Genomic DNA, 21,931 nt, shown 5'->3' with positions numbered 1-21,931 from the left:
TAGGCTAGTATTGTATTGTATTAGATAGTATTGTATTGCATTTAGGTCAGTGTAGTATTGTCTTTTTGTATTTATTGTTTAGTTCTGTGGTTAGGAAGTCTCTGTTATATTGTAGTGTATCAATTGTACTGTTATCCCCTTTTACAAGTATATTAGATATAATACAGTTAATAGGCCTTGGAACCTAAACCAGCATCTGTGTATTTCCTATAGTGTTAAGTGTTCACTTGAGCGTCGGTGACGCTCAAGCAGCTTTGTAGTTAGTCAGGTTACACAAGGTTGCACTTACACCCTGTACTCACATTAAGGTATTCAGTGTATTTCATTGGTATAAGGTTTTATCATAAAGGTATAGTGTTGTGAGCGTCTGCATCGCTGGTGACCTCCTCGTGGTCTCGAGCGTAAGCTACGCCATAGCGAATCATTACCCTAGACATAACCAATAACGTGTCCTGTGATCGCTGGGCCGTGAGCGAACGTGACGCTTGAGCGTCTCGCCTACGGCTGAGCGATCGTTACGCAACTAGCGTACCATTACGGTACTTCTTAAGTAAACAGCGTACAGTGTTCTTAGCTTCATAAAGGGTTGTTATAAGGCAAAGGAATTTAGCATTGTCAATTGCGGGCTCGTCCTATACTTCTCACATCTGCACTAGGTAGATCAGCAGACATTATCCCTCCAGCAAAGGGTGGGAGGTTGTCTCACAGTGCTGACGGGATAAGCGTCTGCTTCGCTTAGATAAAGGGTGCTGAAGGAACCCGGTAACCGGAAGTAAGAACAAAACGCTTGTGTCTTTTTAAAACTGTTTATTTTTCTTTTGTCTTGCGTACGCATACATACCTGCATTTCTTTTCACTTGTGTATTTCATTTTTCGTATATCACTATTCCTGTTTGCCAAATTTTATAGTTGATAGAAAGTGCTAAAAAGAGATTTGCTGTTATTTAATAGTAGAGGTGATAGTTAAAGTATAGAACAAACACACGGTTTGTCTGAGATACAAGGCAGTCAGTGTGGATTGCGGTAGATGATCAGGGATCATTTACATTGATAAAAATATATTGTGTTACGGTGGATCCTTTGCATTGCGTACACGTGTCGCTAACAAAGACTAGCGTACGCAATCCAAAAGGCAGACGCACGCAGCGTTCATTACGCAACGTAGCGTCCGGTTACGCTCACGTAGCTCAAGTCACGAAAAAGTTGAAGTAACGCACAGCGGTAAATAACGCGAAGCGGTAAATAACGCAAATCTATTTTTGGAAAATCGGAAATTTAGTTTAACAGATCCTGCTCCTAATTGGTAACACTTTTGGCCTAAAGACAATTTCTGCGCAGAAATAGATATAGAAACAAAAGTGTACATGTGTTGAGTGAGTGTGTTTTGTATACAAAAGTTTATATAACTTTAAGGTGGAACCAAAAGGAAAGCCGGGTACTCGTCAAGGGACATACGTGTAAGTGACATATACGGTGGCCAGGGAGGCATCCCTGGTTAAATAATATTTGAGCATTAGAGTATAGCGGACCATAAGGTAACGAGACCAGGAGGTCATAAGGTAACAAGACCAGGAGGTCGTAAGGTAAAAGGTCCGCTATAAAAGTCCAGTGGCACAACGCCTGGGGTGTTGGTGCAGAACCCATATAGGCCATACAAGCTCTGGCTGAAGGAATCGCAGCCGGAAACATAGATTCCATTGATCTTTCAGTACATGACAAGTAGTGCTCGTATACTGAACGATTGGACCGCACGTTATTGTGTGCAGTAGTTAGTAATCTGACCTAATACCATTAGAGTAAAGTGGTCACAAACGCTATCTGTACATTCTGACGTGATTTGTGTAATTTTTTATTTTTGGAAGGGAAGTTCGCTGGTCACTCAGGAACTATCTAACAACCCCAACTTTACTGGAAAGAGTAAGTGTCCTGCGGGTAACCCTCATATGTTCCAGTAAACTAAAGGTTCACAGGGGCCCTAGGTTGGGTCCAGCAGCTCTGGCTACAGTGATTGCAGCACAGGCCAACGTGGGCGAGAAGTAAGTGGGGTACTTGATAAACCACCACCGCCGGCCTGCCCAAGGACATCTTGGTTTGTTTGTAAGGGTTCGCTGAAAGCCTTGATATTCAAGGAGGAATAGGCAACGCCTGCAGATTATGGGGGCCATTTGTTCAGGTAGGGGGCGATCAACCTCGGTTCAGGTTGATTCAGAGAACCGATCCATCGGGTCGGCACGATATGTGATGTGTAAGAAATATGGAAATCACGCTGAAGTTTTATGTGATGAATGGGAGAGAATGACTGTACAAGACAGGGACAAATTCCCAAGAATAGGTAGCTTTAGTCCAGTAGTGTTACAAAATTTAAGGAGGAGGATAAGTCTCATTGAACCAACGAAGAGACAAAATAAACATTATGAATATTTACAGTTATGGCAACAGGAAAGTGAATTACAAAAAGAGTCTATTGACTTTTCTGACTCTTATCTTGAGAGGAGAGATATGGCAGCAGGAGAGGAGTTGATTGCGGAGAGAAAAGCACAAAGGTGGAACAATAAAAACGCTCTTAGCAACTGTAATATAGATTATAAGGATAAGTGTAATAAATGTAACCATGATTATTGTAATACTGTTGAATGTACAACTATTAACCTGTGCAAGCTGCACCCCATGTCAAACCTCCCTCAGGAATACAAACAAGAAAGTGAGCCCAGAACGATGTCAGCACCTCTTCCAGAAGCCATCCTACAAGACATCCAGGTGGACACGACCAAATTGGTAAAGGCAATAATCAAACCCCCTAACGGAGGGTCAGGTGAGGTCGTGTCCACAGGTACGTACAATGTTTTATATCACGCACAAACAAATGTACCCCATATTATAAGACCAAAACAAGGTGATGTGATTGAGTTTAGTCCTGTCAGGGTGATCACAGTCCCCAATGGGAAGACTGACGATCAGGGAACCATTCCCGTCAAGGACAGTGCAATGCGCCATCCCTGGTCCCGAACAGAATTGAGATCAATCATGTCTGATTACCCAGATCCTAGGAAAGATCTAACTGTATGATCAAAGATTCACAGAAGGTATATCAACTCCCTAGACAACGACATAATCATGGTATCCAAGGAATCAGGTAGGTACAGGGAAAGCGGTTGATGGTGATGAGCATCCAAGCGTTTGAGGAGGCATCAAATCAACCAAAACCCCAGGCCATTGGCACATGGAGGAACTTCAAAAGTTATGACACACCATTATAATCAAGGATCACATAGGCAGGAAAGGTGATTATTAGGAATGGAGGCAAGCCTGAGGTAACGGTTAATAAATTGGGAGGTCATTCACTGAAGACACAGGAATGACCAGGTTAAACGTTGTAAATGTATTTGTGAAAAATGTTTTTTCTTTCTCTCTCTATCCCCATCTCTGACGATTATTGGTAAGAATTCAAACATTGCATATTCGCTTGGTCCTTGCAGAAGTCTACCAAACCCCAGCATGACCTATCCACCACAATGTATTCTGGCCAGATACAGACAGTGGAATAATGCAAGTGCTGGTGGGGAGGGACTGCTCAAGGAAACCATTAGACACGTAGATACGACAGCCTAATAGTCTGACAATGTTTTCTTAATGTTGACAACGTTTAAAAATGCTTTGTTTCTCTTCTCTTATTGGTGGTTATTGTCGGGTTATGTAATGTATATATGCACATGAATTGTTCTCTATCTCTTTTGTTTTTTATTTTCTCTCTCTCCTCACTCATGTTTCCATGATTTAAAGATGGTATGTCACCCCTAAGTGTTAACCAATGGTAATGCCAGATTTTGCTCCACACAGAAAGATCGCTAGTTAGGAAGAAAGATTACATCACCAGAAGGTTCATTCGGAAGACTGAAGAGACAGCACCTTTTGAGAGGACAGCAGAACAAAAAGAACAACAAAACGAGAGAACTTATTATCGTAACGAGTTCTCTCCCCCTCAAACTGATTTTCTTATACCCCCTTTACAAATTTCTTCTTTTCTCCTCCTGTAAGATGGACTTGCCCCAAGAGACTGTGACATGGATTTTCCCGCTAACCATGATGTTGACCAGAGCAGTCTGTTTCGGTGAGAGTACCAGTGAGGTCGAGAAAGGATCCAGAAAGGTCCTGATGACTGAGACGGAGGTGTAAATTTCCAATAGCAACCCAATCACCAAGCAAAGGCGAGTACCGGGCACGATCTAACAACCATGTTATTTGTAAACAACTGTGAAGGAATGTTAGTTCAAAAAGAAAGTTGTATCTGTAGGCTCTGTAACAAAGTAATGCCAATCCAGTTTTAATATCCATATGGACCGGCATCCATTGAGTGACTATCACTCCTTAGTGGGTAATGTGTTAAATAAGACCGATTGTTGGGTATGCTCTCAAGTACCTCAGGGACACAGCAAATCAGGGCTAGTACCATTTCCTTTAACGTTAGGGGAGGTACTTGAGCTAAGTGGTGGGAGACCGGTGGACCGGAGGTTTAACATCTCCAGCCCTCCTAGTTTGAAGCTCCACCAATACCATGTGGATAGGTCCCTCTTATGTTTTAACATCTCCAATCCCAGAAAACCGGGAAATTGGGAAGTGTCATGGAGCAACCTTACCATGACCTTTTCACACAGAGCAGATAGAATGCCTACAGATACAGAGCTCGTACGCCACATAGCCAGTAGAGGAAAATCTTTCCGGTATCGATATACCTTAGGGAATAGGATTACTAGAGTTGGAGAGGTATCACCAGGATACTGTGCACATATCGTACAAACCGATACGTGCATTAAGCAGTTGGAAGAATTAGGGTCAGGAGATTTCACCTGGAAGGTTTGTAACATGGTCATGTCCTTCTCCGTCCCTTATGTTCTCCCCGATGATGCATATTTCATATGCGGGAGAAAGGCGTACAAATGGCTTGCCCCAAACTCTGAAGGATTGTGTTATATTGGAAAAGTATTGCCTGAAGTGATGACTGTTACACATGACAAAATGAAGGACATACACCGTGGTGCCCAAGCTCCTTATACTCACACTCATTACGAGCACCGAGTTAAAAGACAACTGTCAGAAAGGTTAGAGCATCCGGCCTCTGATCTTATCCATGAATCCACCGGGATTCAGGTTCTGGTAGCGTTAGATTTCACTCGTACCGCTCGGGGAGTGATGAATTATAGATACATTTCCGCACTCGCCAATTTGTTAGATAATATCACTGAAATGTATGATGACACGTTTAGATACACTGGAAGAGAACTTCAAGCTTATAAAACAGAACTAGTTCAGCATAGGATGGTTCTTAATTATCTTACAGCAGTAACAGGCGGATATTGTGTTACATTGGCAACACAGTACGGCATAAAGTGTTGCACGTATATCACAAATAGCACCGAGGATCCGGTAGAGGTCATAGACCAAAAGATGGACGATATTCTCCAATTGAAGTGGGAATTTCGTCGAAAACACAATCTCACCCTTGCTGCTGTAGGTAATGAGCTGACTGGTTGGGTGTCATGGTTGAACCCGCGAAATTGGTTCTCCGGTTTAGGAGAGTGGGCTCAAGGAGTCATAATGGATGTTGGAAAGTTTCTACTATGTATCTTAGGTGTCGTTATATCGATTGGATTGATATTTAGATGCGGGCAGGCTTTAATGAGGTGCAAACAAAGTACAAAAGTGATGAGCTTGAGGAGTGAGGAAACTGTAATTAACCTGGATTTGATTTATGACCCAATGATAGAAACCAGAATGTGATGAAAATGCGATTATACGGTCCGTTTCTTTCACCTGTTTTTCTGCTTTTTCTCCAAGATACAAAGACCCCCTTGGACGAGGAAGCTGACGAGACGAGATGTATACAGACAACAGACAAGCACCAAAGAAGAAGATTTGACAACTTTAAATATGGACACTTGATGAACTTTGCCATGGATCCCCAGTTTCCCTAGTATCTTTAAACTCACGCTAGCCCAACATTTTTGTAAATCTGATGGCTCAGACAAAGCTATTTGCTCATGCCTAAGGAGCAATACAGCGCAAAGAAGACGACTCTCAACAGATACCGAAAACAACTTCGACGACAGATGTACATTTCCCTGACATAGAATATCATTGCATTTTTCGTAAGTGTTCTTTATCTTCATCTCTACAACCCTCAGGTAACGACACACATAGACGATAGGGAATACAGGCACAGATATCAGCAACCACATACCTCCCCCATTCATGTATCATCAACTAAAATGTGCTCCCCCATTTTGTTACAACCACAGCCGAAATGAGCTCGGTAAAGTTTGACAGCCCATCCACAGACCCTTAGTACGGGATAAGAAGGAATTCAAATGTATACTTCGCAATACCTCGAAGCTTGATGTACAACACGTACGGCACGATGATACATGACCCCCCCAAACATGGATTCATACACACATGCTTCTGCTTTCTCACTAGGTCATACCCTCTTCACACCTTCTCCTCTCTCCTCCCTTACCCAACCATGGAAATGTATTAACCCCTGACATATATTTTTCTCTTTTTGAAATGTTTTAGGAAGTGGCAGTTATTGGTGACTGCCAAAGGGTGGACTGTCAAAGTCAAAAATATTACATAGAGAGACCATATAAACTGCACACATATAAGCCGCTATACTTGCAAATATGCGCAGCGAGCACAGCAAACACCAGACATAATGGAGATTTAGAATTGGCTGATGAATTAATGTCATGGATGTGTATCATTCGAACCGAACCAGATAAACACATCATGTTTGGTATTGAAGCAAGCAGAATGAGGTGTGGGTTAGTTTGAGGCCTGTTGTGTTGTTGTGGGACATTGCAGCGGATAGATATGATTATATGTATAAAAGCTAAGATCATATTGTTAGAACAATGGATGCTCAAGACAACCTTTTACTAAGTTTTCAGGGCTGAACCTGATTAGCATATACAAAGAGAATGGTGACTCAGTACAAAGGAGAAAGAAAGACCCCTCCCCCAGGTACTGGTCAAACAGGAAGGTAGTGGTCAGGTGTGGCCTCAGAGAACAGATGTAATGTAGCTACACTCACAGACACACACACAGCTACCTGGCACCAAGCAGCATGGCAGCTAAATCCCCAGGACATCTTCCAAACTAAAGGCTAAGTATTGAACCTCACATGGCTAGATAAGGAAACAGACAGATTGCTTTCTGGTTTAAATAGGATATTGTAACTTGGTTGTGTGATTGTTGGGTGTTTGTGGATACTCTGTGAAGTCCGTGATGAATTGGAACAGTATACAATCTGTAGCATAATATTTGTGGTATTTGTTTGCCTATGGAGATTTAAAATAGATTGTGCTGGTTAGTTATAATATATATCCTGTTAATCATAAATACCACCATGCAGTTACGTTTGTGTTAATTACATTGTGATCTGGTCTTGTGATGAATATGCTCTGGTTATTGAGATACTGAAGTTGTTTGGGATGTGAAATTATGAGATGGTTCTAGGAAGTTGGATTACATTGTGAAAGGTGATTTAGATGGTTTGGAATTGTAAAATCAGAACATATGCATTGTTTTGAGGCTTGGACATTTTGGAATAAAGTGCCATGTGTTTGGACCTGCAAATCTAAAATGGCTGCTGCTGGATGTCTTCCCCTCCCCCTTTCAGCCATGTGGTGTGGTCTTTGGAATCAAGTGGAGGTTTCTCAAAATGGAGTCTAGCTTCCATCCCATGCTGTATTCAGCATTGACTAACTGCGCAGCGATTGTCTCTCACATGTGTAGTTTTATCTGCAACCATGTTGTCTCTTATTTAATGTTATCATTGTCTTTCTGTGAGCCAATCTCTCTCTCTCTCTCTCTCTCTCTCTCTCTCTCTCTCTCTCTCTCTCTCTCTCTCTCTCTCTCTCATCTGTTCTCTCATATCTCCCCTAGACTAGGCTAGTATTGTATTGTATTAGATAGTATTGTATTGCATTTAGGTCAGTGTAGTATTGTCTTTTTGTATTTATTGTTTAGTTCTGTGGTTAGGAAGTCTCTGTTATATTGTAGTGTATCAATTGTACTGTTATCCCCTTTTACAAGTATATTAGATATAATACAGTTAATAGGCCTTGGAACCTAAACCAGCATCTGTGTATTTCCTATAGTGTTAAGTGTTCACTTGAGCGTCGGTGACGCTCAAGCAGCTTTGTAGTTAGTCAGGTTACACAAGGTTGCACTTACACCCTGTACTCACATTAAGGTATTCAGTGTATTTCATTGGTATAAGGTTTTATCATAAAGGTATAGTGTTGTGAGCGTCTGCATCGCTGGTGACCTCCTCGTGGTCTCGAGCGTAAGCTACGCCATAGCGAATCATTACCCTAGACATAACCAATAACGTGTCCTGTGATCGCTGGGCCGTGAGCGAACGTGACGCTTGAGCGTCTCGCCTACGGCTGAGCGATCGTTACGCAACTAGCGTACCATTACGGTACTTCTTAAGTAAACAGCGTACAGTGTTCTTAGCTTCATAAAGGGTTGTTATAAGGCAAAGGAATTTAGCATTGTCATCCAGGATGGGCCATCTGAACACTTGGATTCTACTCACTCCGGTTCCAGCCGGAATCCATCTTCTCTGGTTCCAGCCGGTCCACCAACAATACTCCAGGACCAACCTGGTCAGCCTCCTTTGGTTCCAGCCAATTCAAGTATCCTCGGATCCAATCCAGTCCTACTTGTTCAGCCCAAGATTTCTCCAGTTTCAGTCAGTTCAAGTTCATCTGGACTCAAACCGATTCCAAGCATTGGTCAGAGTAAAGCACTTTTGTCAGTTAGTCCCAGTAAAGGACTTCCACCATCTAGTTCTAAAATTAGACTTCAGTCTGTCTCTGATTCTGTTTCCTCGTCTTCCAGCATTGAGTCCAAAGCTTCTGCGGGGAAATCTAATACCTCTTCTCATCAATGTCAGAAAAATTCTGCTGTAGCCGCTAAAGTCAAGAAAGATCCCAAGGCTACTAACTTAAAGTCAGAATGTGCTACAGAGCTATTGCTGAGAAGGATACTGATGTTGCTTCCTCAGTCCAGTCCCAGAGTCATTTACCTCAGTCGCAGATGCAAGTGTCGCAGCTTCAGGGAGAAGTACTTGCGTCTCCATCTAGGAGGACATTTCAAGTGATTTCCCAGTTGAGGATTTAAGCCAGACAACTTCAGAAAGGATATTTCTTCATCAGTCTGATGTTCCTCAAACTGTCTCCAATCCAGCTACTGAGAATGCATCATCAGTTTCAGACTCTAAGCTTTCATCCACTGCCTTAGCACCTATTTACTTTGATGGAGATATATTGCAATATGCCGCTCTGGTTGATCGACTTCTCTCTCTGATGGAGTCAGATCCTTTGGGTGCGGTAACTCCTTCCAACATTACTCGATATCTGTTCCTGGCATTCAGAGGAAGAGCTTTGGAGTGGGCCAACACGCTTTTTTGAGGGTAATGATCCTGTGTTCCATGATTTTAGACTTTTAGTAATGCTGTGGGTAAATAATTTAGTCCTAAACCTTTGGAATCTGAATCTGTAAAAAAATCATGCTCTGAAGGGAATGCAGAAGGAAGTTTGTGCTGTCCTTCCAGGGATAATCTAAGTATCTCCTTCTGTAAGAATCCGACCATTAAAATTTGTCATGTAGGAATCTCTCCTAGCCCAAAGAATTTAACTCCAGTGCGCTTCTTGTCATCTGTAAACTGTGTATCTAATGGAGATTCGTATCTTCCATTAGACTTGGACTCAGATTCTGAATTTGATCCAGTTCATGATGCTACTCCTTTCCTGGGAGGTCCTATGTTTTCTAAGGAAGTTTTTTCTTTACAGGAGATTCCGCTCTTACTGGTCAAAACCAAATGTTCCCGTAAGAAGAAGAGGCATCGACGAAGGTCCTAAGTTCTCCTGTATGAATTTCTCAAGTTCCTCTAAGATTCAAGATGGGTGTACAGAGTCCACCCTTGTAGAGGGGGGTAATGTCACGATCCTCACTGTAGTTCTCATATTTGGTGACTTACCTCTGCCATCTCTGTCCTGGATCCTGCATCTTTCTGCTGACTGGGATAAACAGCTTGCCAATACCATGAGTTTCCTGAGTCCTGAGTTCTCTGTCTGGAAGGTAAGAGTTAACGAGCTCCACCTGTGGTGATTAATCTTCTGTGTGAGTCTGAATCCAGCAATCTGAAGAGTAGGTCTAAAAGCCAGCATCCTCTGTTTGTTTGCAGAAGTTCAGGCTTCAGTGTTCTTTCGGCCTGCTAGGCCTCACTCCACATCACAGCCTCGTCTAGAGTACTCACATGACAGTGACTGTTCGCCTGACTCAGAGCTGTCCAATCCTGTGCCAGCCTGAGACTCTCTGAATGCCCTGACACTGCTCACCAATCACCAAGGACCAGGAAGTATGTCAGGAGACTTGAGTTGGAAACTCTGCCAGTTCCTCATGTCACACACAGCTCTGTGTGAGCTTAGAAGCTGAGCTCCCTAAAGGTAACACTTGTACTTCAGTTCCTGTATAACTCTGCTCCTTTGCTACCCAGTCTGGATTACAGTTGTGTTACCATTGATATCCAGTATTTCTACAGTTTCATCTTAAAGTCAAGGTTGCAGTATTCCACAGTCTTCTCTTAAAGCCACATCTGCAGTATTCTACAGTTTCTTCTTAAAGTCACAGTTGCAGTATTCCACAGTCTCATCTTAAAGTCACAGCCGCAGTGTTCTTCAGTCTCGTCCTAATGTCACAGCTACAGTCATCGTTCTACTTTCAGTTGCGTTTCCAGTCATATCCAGTACCAGCCCGGATTACAGGTGCATCCCAGTCTCACCGGTAACCAGCACAGTTCTCAGTCTCACCTGTAACCAGTCCATCTTACTATCTCGCCAGTAACCTTGAGTACATAAGCACCTACTCCTGTGACACTATATCCAGTTCAATCTCACCTATACATTTATCATCCTGCTTTCAAAGTCCCTGGTGATCCAGTGGTCAGGATACGGCTTCCTTTGCCGAGGCCCGGGTTCGATCCCCGGTCAGGGATTGCTCCTTCTTCTCACTGATTCCTACAGACCAGCCTAATATTCACATAGTCCTCCAGTCGCCCGCACAGACTTCACTAATACCGGGTTCACAAAAACCACAGTCCTGACTTCGGGAGGGTAGACTACTTACTATGCTTGTGTCTTGCTATATCAGGAGAGGTTTGATTGCAAGCAGTGGTGAGCAAGTGTAGACCAAGAACAGGAGAGGTCACATAGATGTTGATGTAACCACAGATACTTATATTCAGACGCTGAAGGAAAGGTGCACTTATCACTTATGGTGATTAGCAGCACAATCAAGCCACTCTTGATTGGCTGATTGTGTACTAACCCCCCACCCAGCTAATAGTACTTATTCAATTATGATTATATGCATCAATTTATTCATATTACTTATGTGACATGTACATGTAGACCACTGCAGAAAGATGGTTTACATTATATTTTTAATGGAGTAAACAAATCATGATTTGCATTCATTTTGAGTTTTATTACCACAGTTAGGATATGGGCTTCCTTATTAGAAGCCAATCAAGATGCAGTATAATACCACCAAATGTGAAGTTTTTAATGGAAGAACAGAATATGTTTTGCTTTTAAATTTAAAATAAGCAATAGTGAGCAAAACATTGCCTGATTCCAAGTATGAAAATAGACTGACTTTTGGATAACTCTCTACATCCTCTCATGTTATACTCCTTCCTTTACATCAATGATTTCTTCTAGTGATCATTGTGTACAATTATAGTAAAAGGTTCTTCACAGATCTTCTATGAACAGCGAGAGAGTAAACTAAACAGCTGGCATAGGAGAGCACAGTTCTGTCCAGCTGGACTCAAGTCTATTCATTTACATACCAGAAATGATAAAGAACTGTTATGGCACATGGCTTTGTGCACAATAATCTTTGTATTAAATTTAAATATAATTGAAATTAAAGGTACTCGAAAACTTGCTCCTACAGTTTTTATTATTTAAGCTTTAAGCTAGAACATTAGATGCTGTGCTCACTCAAGAGGACAGGACAATGGGGCTAATTCAGGTTGAATCGCGATCCAACCAGAATTAATGCGTTCACCCCATGGGTGCATGCGCAGTGCCCATCCTGCGCATGAGCCAGCACTTTCTGCGGGGGCTCCGCAGAAATTGCAAACGCCTCTGTCTGTCAATCAGGACGAGGCGGGGCAGGGGGGCCGCAACACCCGCTTCCTAGGTGGAGACGGAGCGTTGCGGAGGCGGCAAAATGGGGGGTGGTGTTGTTGAAATGGGCGTGGCGTGGATGTGATTGCGGCGGCTGAGTGATGTCAATGCTGTTCTGGCAGAAGACAACCCTAATTTCTGCGATGAAGCAGAAATTGCGATGCGATCGCAATTTCTGCTTGATGCGGTCAGTATGCTGGGCGGCCTTGCCCTGTGATGGGTGGCCCCCAGCATGCAAATAAAAGGATTGCAAATTCTGCTAATTAGCAGAATTTGCAATCCTTACTGAGTTAGGCCCAATGACTACTGTTTAGTGTTCTACGGTTTTTTTTTCTAAATAAACTTTTTTTTATATTGTTCCTCCACCAGAGTGCCATATTTTTTTGTGAAAGATGGGGATTATTTTGTACCATACTTGAAGAAATGTCTTGACATTTAAAATAAATTAAGACAGAGTATTAAATTATGTAGCCAAAAGTACCATTGGCCATGATTATCACTTAAAACTTGAAACACATCAATTAAATACCTAGTGTATACCCTGAACTTACAATTTGTAACAACTGCAGTATGGGAATGTCAACCAAGTAGTTGCATTTTATTAGACTATTAAAATGCAATATTTGGTTATTCCATAGATAGGTATACATACACTTACAATTTATAATAACTTATAATAACTATCTACCTAGATATATATATATATATATATATATATATATATATATATAGATTACCTGAGGAGCACCCGTAGCAGATACGGTAAAAAGTGACAGGACCATTTCTGTAGTTTATTAAATTGTACACACTGGAGGTGCAATACAAATTTTGATCCGATTGCCTGTTTAGGCGTTATCGTTCACGCAACGCAAGCCACGCATCGGTAATGACGTCATTATGTCAACCCCCTTAGGGGAGGTTTAGTAAAATTCTAATTTGTAGTTTTCCTATTTCCAACCTGCAGAATACCTATGTTAAATTTTATCTTCCTAACATATCGAGAAGTAAGAGAATCATTGATGAGTCAGTCAATTAGTGAGTGAGTGAGTGAGTGAATGAATGAGGGCTTCCGCATTTATATATATATATATATATATATATATTAGAGATGAGCGTGTTCGGTTTGTCAAGATACGAACCCCCCCGAACTTCACCTATTTTACACGGTTCCGAGGCAGCCTCTAATCTTCCTGCCTTGCTCGGTTAACCCGAGCGCGCCCGAACGTCATCATCCCGCAGTCAGATTCTCGCGAGATTCATATTCTATATAAGGAGCCGCGCGTCACCGCCATTTTCACTCGTGCATTGGGGATGATAGCGAGAGGACGTGGCTGCGTTCTCTCAGTTTCTGTGTTCAGTGTGCTGCAAATATCTGTGCTCAGTGTGCTGCAAATATCTGTGCACAGTGTGCTGCAAATATCTGTGCTCAGTGTGCTGCAAATTCTCTGCCTGAAAAACGCTCCATATCTGTGCTGCATTGTAGTATATAGTAGGAGGACAGTGCAGAATTTTGCTGACCACCAGTATATATATAGCAGTACGGTACAGTAGTCCATTGCTCTACCTCTGTGTCGTCAAGTATACTATCCATCCATGAAGAAATACCAAATAAATGGAAGATCGGGCGCTTGTTGGTGCTGTGTTTCTAATGCTGCTGCTACAATAATTGGGGGTAGTTACACCCCAACCAAACATCAAAAATATACAAGAAGAAGGATAGCAGCGCTAAATGGATTGATGTATATAATTAATAATACGAAGGATTGAGTGATAAAAAAAGTTATACAATTTAATAAAATATTATTGATAGTAACAACGGCCTTTAAATAAAAAATGGATTTATATCCATAACATTTAAAAACAATTCATAAGGGTCAAGAATTGACTGCCTAACACATTAGCATCCGTTCCTAATGTAGAAACCTGGAAATTTTAACAGATGGAGACAGACTGACAGCGCAGTCACACCGATGCACTTTACCCAAATACCGCTAGAGGTGTAGTCCCTTTGGAAACGTCACTGATGTTTAAGCTTCCAATCAGTCAGATTCAGGGTCCTCATTTGTTACGGTGTCCTCTTTATGGAGATGGGGTAGATGGTGCTCCTTAATCAGGATTTGATGTCTCAGTTAAACTGTAGATGGCAGAAGTCCAGTGTTTGGTCCGGATATTGTGTGGCAGTCAAAAGTAGCGTTAAAATTGACCCAGGTAGCCTGGCTACCTGGGTCAATTTTAACGCTACTTTTGACTGCCACACAATATCCGGACCAAACACTGGACTTCTGCCATCTACAGTTTAACTGAGACATCAAATCCTGATTAAGGAGCACCATCTACCCCATCTCCATAAAGAGGACACCGTAACAAATGAGGACCCTGAATCTGACTGATTGGAAGCTTAAACATCAGTGACGTTTCCAAAGGGACTACACCTCTAGCGGTATTTGGGTAAAGTGCATCGGTGTGACTGCGCTGTCAGTCTGTCTCCATCTGTTAAAATTTCCAGGTTTCTACATTAGGAACGGATGCTAATGTGTTAGGCAGTCAATTCTTGACCCTTATGAATTGTTTTTAAATGTTATGGATATAAATCCATTTTTTATTTAAAGGCCGTTGTTACTATCAATAATATTTTATTAAATTGTATAACTTTTTTTATCACTCAATCCTTCGTATTATTAATTATATACATCAATCCATTTAGCGCTGCTATCCTTCTTCTTGTATATTTTTACTATCCATCCATACCTGTGCTGCATTTTAGTTGTGCGCAGTATACAGTAGGAGGACAGTGCAGAATTTTGTTGACCACCAGTATATATATAGCAGTCTGGTACAGTAGTCCATTGCTCTACCTCTGTGTCGTCAAGTATACTATACATCCATACCTGTGGTGCATTTTAGTTGTGCGCAGTATTATATAGTAGGAGGACAGTGCAGAATTTTGCTGACGACCAGTATATAATATATAGCAGTACGGTACAGTAGGCCATTGCTATTGATATATTATTGGCATATAATTCCACACATTAAAAAATGGAGAACAAAAATGTGGAGGGTAAAATAGGGAAAGATCAAGATCCACTTCCACCTCGTGCTGAAGCTGCTGCCACTAGTCATGGCCGAGACGATGAAATGCCATCAACGTCGTCTGCCAAGGCCAATGCCCAATGTCATAGTAGAGAGCATGTAATATCCAAAAAACAAAAGTTCAGTAAAATGACCCAAAAATCAAAATTAAAAGCGTCTGATGAGAAGCGTAAACTTGCCAATATGCCATTTACGACATGGAGTGGCAAGGAACGGCTGAGGCCCTGGCCTATGTTCATGGCTAGTGGTTCAGATTCACATGAGGATGGAAGCACTCATCCTCTCGCTAGAAAAATGAAAAGACTTAAGCTGGCAAAAGCACAGCAAAGAACTGTGCGTTCTTCTAAATCACAAATCCCCAAGGAGAGTCCAATTGTGTCGGTTGCGATGCCTGACCTTCCCAACACTGGACAGGAAGAGGTGGCGCCTTCCACCATTTGCACGCCCCCTGCAAGTGCTGGAAGGAGCACCCGCAGTCCAGTTCCTGATAGTCAAATTGAAGATGTCACTGTTGAAGTACACCAGGATGAGGATATGGGTGTTGCTAGCGCTGAGGAGGAAATTGACAAGGAGGATTCTGATGGTGAGGTGGTTTGTTTAAGTCAGGCACCCGGGGAGACACCTGTTGTCCGTGGGACGAATATGGCCATTGACATGCCTGGTCAAATTACAAAAAAAATCACCTCTTCGGTGTGGAATTATTTTAACAGAAATGCGGACAACAAGCTGTAATAAGTAGGGGTAAGGACAACAAGCTGTAGGGGTAAGGACAACAAGCTGTAATAAGTAGGAGTAAGGACGTTAACCACCTAGAAACATCCTCCCTTATACATCACCTGGAGCGCATTCATCAGAAGTCATTGACAAGTTCAAAAACTTTGGGTGACAGCGGAAGCAGTCCACTGACAACTAAATCCCTTCCTCTTGTACCCAAGCTCCTGCAAACCACACCACCAACTCCCTCAGTGTCAATTTCCTCCTTAGACAGGAACGCCAATAGTTCTGCAGGCCATGTCACAGGCAAGTCTGACGAGTCCTCTCCTAACTGGGATTTCTCCGATGGATCCTTGAGTGTAACGCCTACTGCTGCTGGCGCTGCTGTTGTTGCTGCTGGGAGTCGATTGTCATCCCAGAGGGGAAGTCGGAAGACCACTTATACTACTTCCAGTAAGCAATTGACTGTCCAACAGTCATTTGCGAGGAAGATGAAATATCACAGCAGTCATCCTGCTGCAAAGCGGATAACTCAGGCTTTGGCAGCTGTGTTGGTGTTAAACGTGTGTCCAGTATCCACTGTTAATTCACAGGGAATTAGAGAATTTCTTGAGGTAGTGTGTCCCCGGTACCAAATACCATCTAGGTTCCACTGCTGTAGGCAGACGATACCGAGAATGTACACAGACGTCAGAAAAAGAGTCACCAGTGTCCTAAAAAATGCAGTTGTACCCAATGTCCAAATAACCACGGACATGTGGACAAGTGGAGCAGGGCAGACTCAGGACTATATGACTGTGACAGCCCACTGGGTAGATGTATTGCCTCTTGCAGCAAGAACAGCAGCGGCGGCACCAGTAGCAGCATCTCGCATACGCCAACTCGTTCCTAGGCAGGCTACGCTTTGTATCACCGCTTTCCATAAGAGGCACACAGCTGACAACCTCTTACGGAAACTGAGGAACATCATCGCAGAATGGCTTACCCCAATTGGACTCTCCTGGGAATTTGTGACATCGGACAATGCCACCAATATTGTGCGTGCATTACATGTGGGCAAATTCCAACACGTCCAATGTTTTGCACATACATTGAATTTGGTGGTGCAGAATTATTTAAAAAAATGACAGGGGCGTGCAAGAGATGCTGTTGGTGGCCCGAAGAATTGCGGGCCACTTTCGGCAGTCAGCCACCGTGTGCCGAAGATTGGAGCACCAGCAAACACTCCTGAACCTCCCCCGCCATCATCTGAATCAAGAGGTAGTAACGAGGTGGAATTCATCCCTCTATATGCTTCAGAGGATGGAGGAGCAGCAAAAGGCCATTCAAGCCAATACATCTGCCTACGATATAGGCACAGGAGGGGGAATGCACCTGACTCAAGCGCAGTGGAGAATGATTTCAACGTTGTGCAAGGTTCTGCAACCCTTTGAACTTGCCACACGTGAAGTCAGTTCAGACACTGCCAGCCTGAGTCAGGTCATTCCCCTCATCAGGCTTTTGCAGAAGCAGCTGGAGAGATTGAAGGAGGAGCTAAAATGGAGCGATTCCGCTAGGCATGTGGGACTTGTGGATGGAGCCCTTCATTCGCTTAACCAGGATTCACGGGTGGTCAATCTGTTGAAATCGGAGCACTACATTTTGGCCACCGTGCTCGATCCTAGATTTAAAACCTACGTTGTATCTCTCTTTCCGGCAGACACAAGTCTGCAGAGGTTCAAAGACCTGCTGGAGAGACACTTGTCAAGTCAAGCGGAACATGACCCGTCAGCAGCTCCTCTTTCACATTCTCACGCAACTTGGGCTGCGAGGAAAAGGCTAAGAATTCCGAGCCCACCCGCTGGCGGTGATGCAGGGCAGTCTGGAGCGAGTGCTGACATCTGGTCCGGACTGAAGGACCTGCCAACGATTACGGACATGTCGTCTACTGTCACTGCATATGATTCTGTCACCATTGAAAGAATGGTGGAAGATTATATGAGTGACAGCATCCAAGTAGGCACGTCAGACAGTCCGTACGTATACTGGCAGGAAAAAGAGGCAATTTGGAGGCCCTTGCACAAACTGGCTTTATTTTACCTAAGTTGACCCCCCTCCAGTGTGTACTCCGAAAGAGTGTTTAGTGCAGCCGGTTACCTTGTCAGCGATCGGCGTACAAGGTTACTTCCAGAAAATGTGGAGAAGATGATGTTCATCAAAATGAATTATAATCAATTCCTCCATGGAGACATTCACCAGCAATTGCCTCCAGAAAGTACACAGGGACCTGAGATGGTGGATTCCAGTGGGGACGAATCAATACTCAGTGAGGAGGGGGATGTACACAGTGAAAGGGGTAATGAATCGGACGATAAGGAGGAGGTGGACATCTTGCCTCTGCAGAGCCAGTTTGTGCAAGGAGAAATTGATTGCTTCTTTTTTGGTGGGGGCCCAAACCAAACAGTCATTTCAGCCACAGTTGTGTGGCAGACCCTGTGGCTGAAATGATGGGTTTGTTAAAGTGTGCATGTCCTGTTTATACAACATAAGGGTGGGTGGGAGGGCCCAAGGACAATTCCATCTTGCACCTCTTTTTTATTTTTTTATTTATCTCTGCATCATGTGATGTTTGGGGCTAATCCTGTCTGACACTGCAGTGCCACTCCTAGATGGGCCAGGTGTTTGTGCCGCCCACTTGGGTCGCTTAGCATAGTAATCCAGCGAACTCGGTGCAAATTTTAGGACTAAAAATAATATTGTGAGGTGTTCAGAATAGACTGGAAATGAGTGGAAATTATGGTTATTGAGGTTAATAATACTCTGGGATCAAAATTACCCCCAAATTCTATGATTTAAGCTGTTTTTGAGGGGTTTTTTTTTAAAAAAAAGACCCGAATCCAAAACACACCCGAATCCGACAAAAAAATTTTCAGCGAGGTTTTGCCAAAACGCATCCGAATCCAAAACACGGCCGCGGAACCGAATCCAAAACCAAAACACAAAACCCGAAAAATTTCCAGTGCACATCTCTAATATAAAGGAGTGACAATATTACTTCATGCAGTGCAAATATAAAAACATGCAATGTGTACAATATGAGACATGGCAATGTATGCAAACAACATGAAATATATACAGATGTTTCCTCAAACACCTAGCCTCAATATGCCATGTGACACTATATACACAATGTGACAAAACCATTATACAAGACTGAACTCAGCAAAACAAAACCTGGCGTGAACAAAAGCTGAAAGCAAGGTAGCACTTCTTATAAAGATTCAGACTGTTGTACACAGATATACAAATTAAGTCTTGAATATTAAATTAATTATTGCAGTCTTGTGAACTGTTTTTGTCACATTGTGCTGTTGCTAAGATGCAAATTCAGTCAAAAATGACGTAAAAAATAAACATGGCACACTGAGAATGGCTGTTTGGGGACACCTTAGCAATGGTGTATGATGATACATCTACATATTAGAAACTGTACAGTGGACCCTATTCAATAGCAGTTGCTACTGATATGCAATCGCATCTCCCTGGGTCCCACCATAGTGTGCACGCGTGGGCCGGGGAATGCGATCACATCTCACTATGCGAATGCCTCGGCCTGATTGACAGGCAAAGGCATTCGTGGGGCAGAACGAGGTGGCAATGCGGCTTGCGGGGGCGGCAACTCAGAGCTGGGTGGGCGGTTCAACAGAAACGGGGTGGGTTTGGGGCAGCCACGTGACATCACAGATGGTCGCTGCGACCTGAAAAATGGCTGCCCTACGTCTGCCTTTGCAGTCTGGCTACGGAAGCAGGGGGCTTCCACAAATCAGCAGTTACATTGTGATTGCATCGCTGCTGGGTATTTGCATGCTGGGCTGCCTTGCCTGCATTAGGCATGCCAGATTATGGGAAATCCTTTGAATTGTACGGTACGAAAAGTGCTGGGTGTGCGGCAGGTGTCCTAACCCAGAGACATGGTGATGCCAGCAGGCCGGTAGCTTACTACAGTGCACAGTTGGACACCGTAGCGCGGTCTCTCCCCACATGCTTGTGAAGTGTTGCAGTGATAGCCTTGCTAGTAAGTAAAAGCGAAGACGTAGTGTTAGGACACAACCTGACCATCCATACACCTCATGCAGTGTCAGCCTTACTGAACTCTGCCCAAACCAGACATGTCTCATCTGCACGGTTTACAAGGTGGGAATTAGCACTAATGGCCCCTATAAACATCACCATAAAGAGATGCAGCGCACTAAATCCTGCAACTTATCTGCCGGGTGTGCCTGGACAGGCACAAAGGGTGGAGGATGAGAATGATGGTGAAGGAGGATTTAGTACAGACACTGACACACATGATTGTATGGAATATCTGAACCAGACTTTCACTGCAAGACCTGACATTAGTGACAACCCACTGGAAGGCGTAGATTTTACTTTTTACACTGACGGTAGTTGCCACAGACAGACGGACTCGGGAGACCTGTGTACTGGATACGCAGTTGTAGATGACAGAGGTATCATAGAAGCTGAGCCCCTGGGCCCACCGCACTCAGCACAAGTTGCTGAGCTGGTCGCCTTAACCAAAGCGTGTGAATTGGCAAAGGGTAAGTCAGCCAATATATATATACAGATTCTAGGTATGCCTTTGGGGTAGTGCATGATTTCGGGGCGCTATGGTGCCTCCGAAATTTCATGACGGCAGCTGGCACACCTGTAGCGCATGCATCCCACATAAAAAGGCTTCTAACGGCGATACAAGAACCAGACAGAGTGGCTGTTATCAAGTGCAAAGCCCACACTTACAGTCAAGACCCAGTGTCACTTGGTAACAGCCGGGCAGACGAAGCTGCTAAATCAGCAGCCAGCACCCCCATACAAACAGATATCGCATCACTGATGATATTTAACACCGTCAACACACAAAAATTAAGTGAAATGCAAAATTTGTGTTCCCCACAGGAAAAGGCAGTCTGGAGGTTAAAGGGGTATGGCCAGGAGTCCTCAGGACTCTGGACAGATGGATAGGGTAAGCCAGTGGCCCCCAGAGCATATCTTCCAAGCTTAGCTGAGGCGGCACACGGTCTGACTCATCTGGATAAAGAGGGTATGTGTAAGCTGGTGAGAGCTTACTGTTGTGCGCCAGGATTCTCTTCTCATGCGGGTAAGAGAGCAATGACATGTCTTATTTGCTTGAGGAAGAATATTGGAAAGTCAATACCAACAGAACCATCCCATATCCCGCCGACATACGGCCCTTTTCAGGTAATACAGATTGATTTCATACAGTTACCACCCTGCAGAAATTTAAAATATGTGTTAGTCTGTATTGATGTGTTTTCCAATTGGGTAGAAGCGTTCCTGCTGCCACAAATACTGCTACGTTCACTGCAAAGAAAATTGTGCAGGTATTTGTGTGCAGATATGGTATCGCTAGAATAATTGAAAGCGATAGGGGTACCCATTTTACAGGTGAAGTCTTTCAGGTTATGTGCAAACTGATGGGAATTAATAGCAAGCTGCATACTCCGTACCACCCACAGGCGAGTGCGAAGGTGTAGAGAGTAAACAGCACTATTAAGAACAAGTTGAGCAAAGTGATGGCTGAAACTGGATTGTTGTGGCCAGAAGCTTTGCCACTAGTATTGTACAGCATCAGAACCACTCCCAGGTACCCACTTAATCTATCACCCTTTGAGATTCTTTTTGGTCGACAACCCCATGTAATGATAGACCCCCAGGATGATTTGAAATGCAATAAAGAAGTGACTGTAAAATATTTGGTTAAGATGAGCCAGCAGCTGAGGAATCAAAACAGAAATCTAAAGCTAGTGATTCCTGACCTACCGAACAGTAATTGTCATGACATTGAACTTGGGGATTATGTAATG

The sequence above is a fragment of the Pseudophryne corroboree genome, chromosome 4 (assembly GCF_028390025.1).
Source record: "Pseudophryne corroboree isolate aPseCor3 chromosome 4, aPseCor3.hap2, whole genome shotgun sequence".
NCBI classification, from domain to species: domain Eukaryota; kingdom Metazoa; phylum Chordata; class Amphibia; order Anura; family Myobatrachidae; genus Pseudophryne; species Pseudophryne corroboree.
Note: the sequence above shows the minus strand (reverse complement) of the source record.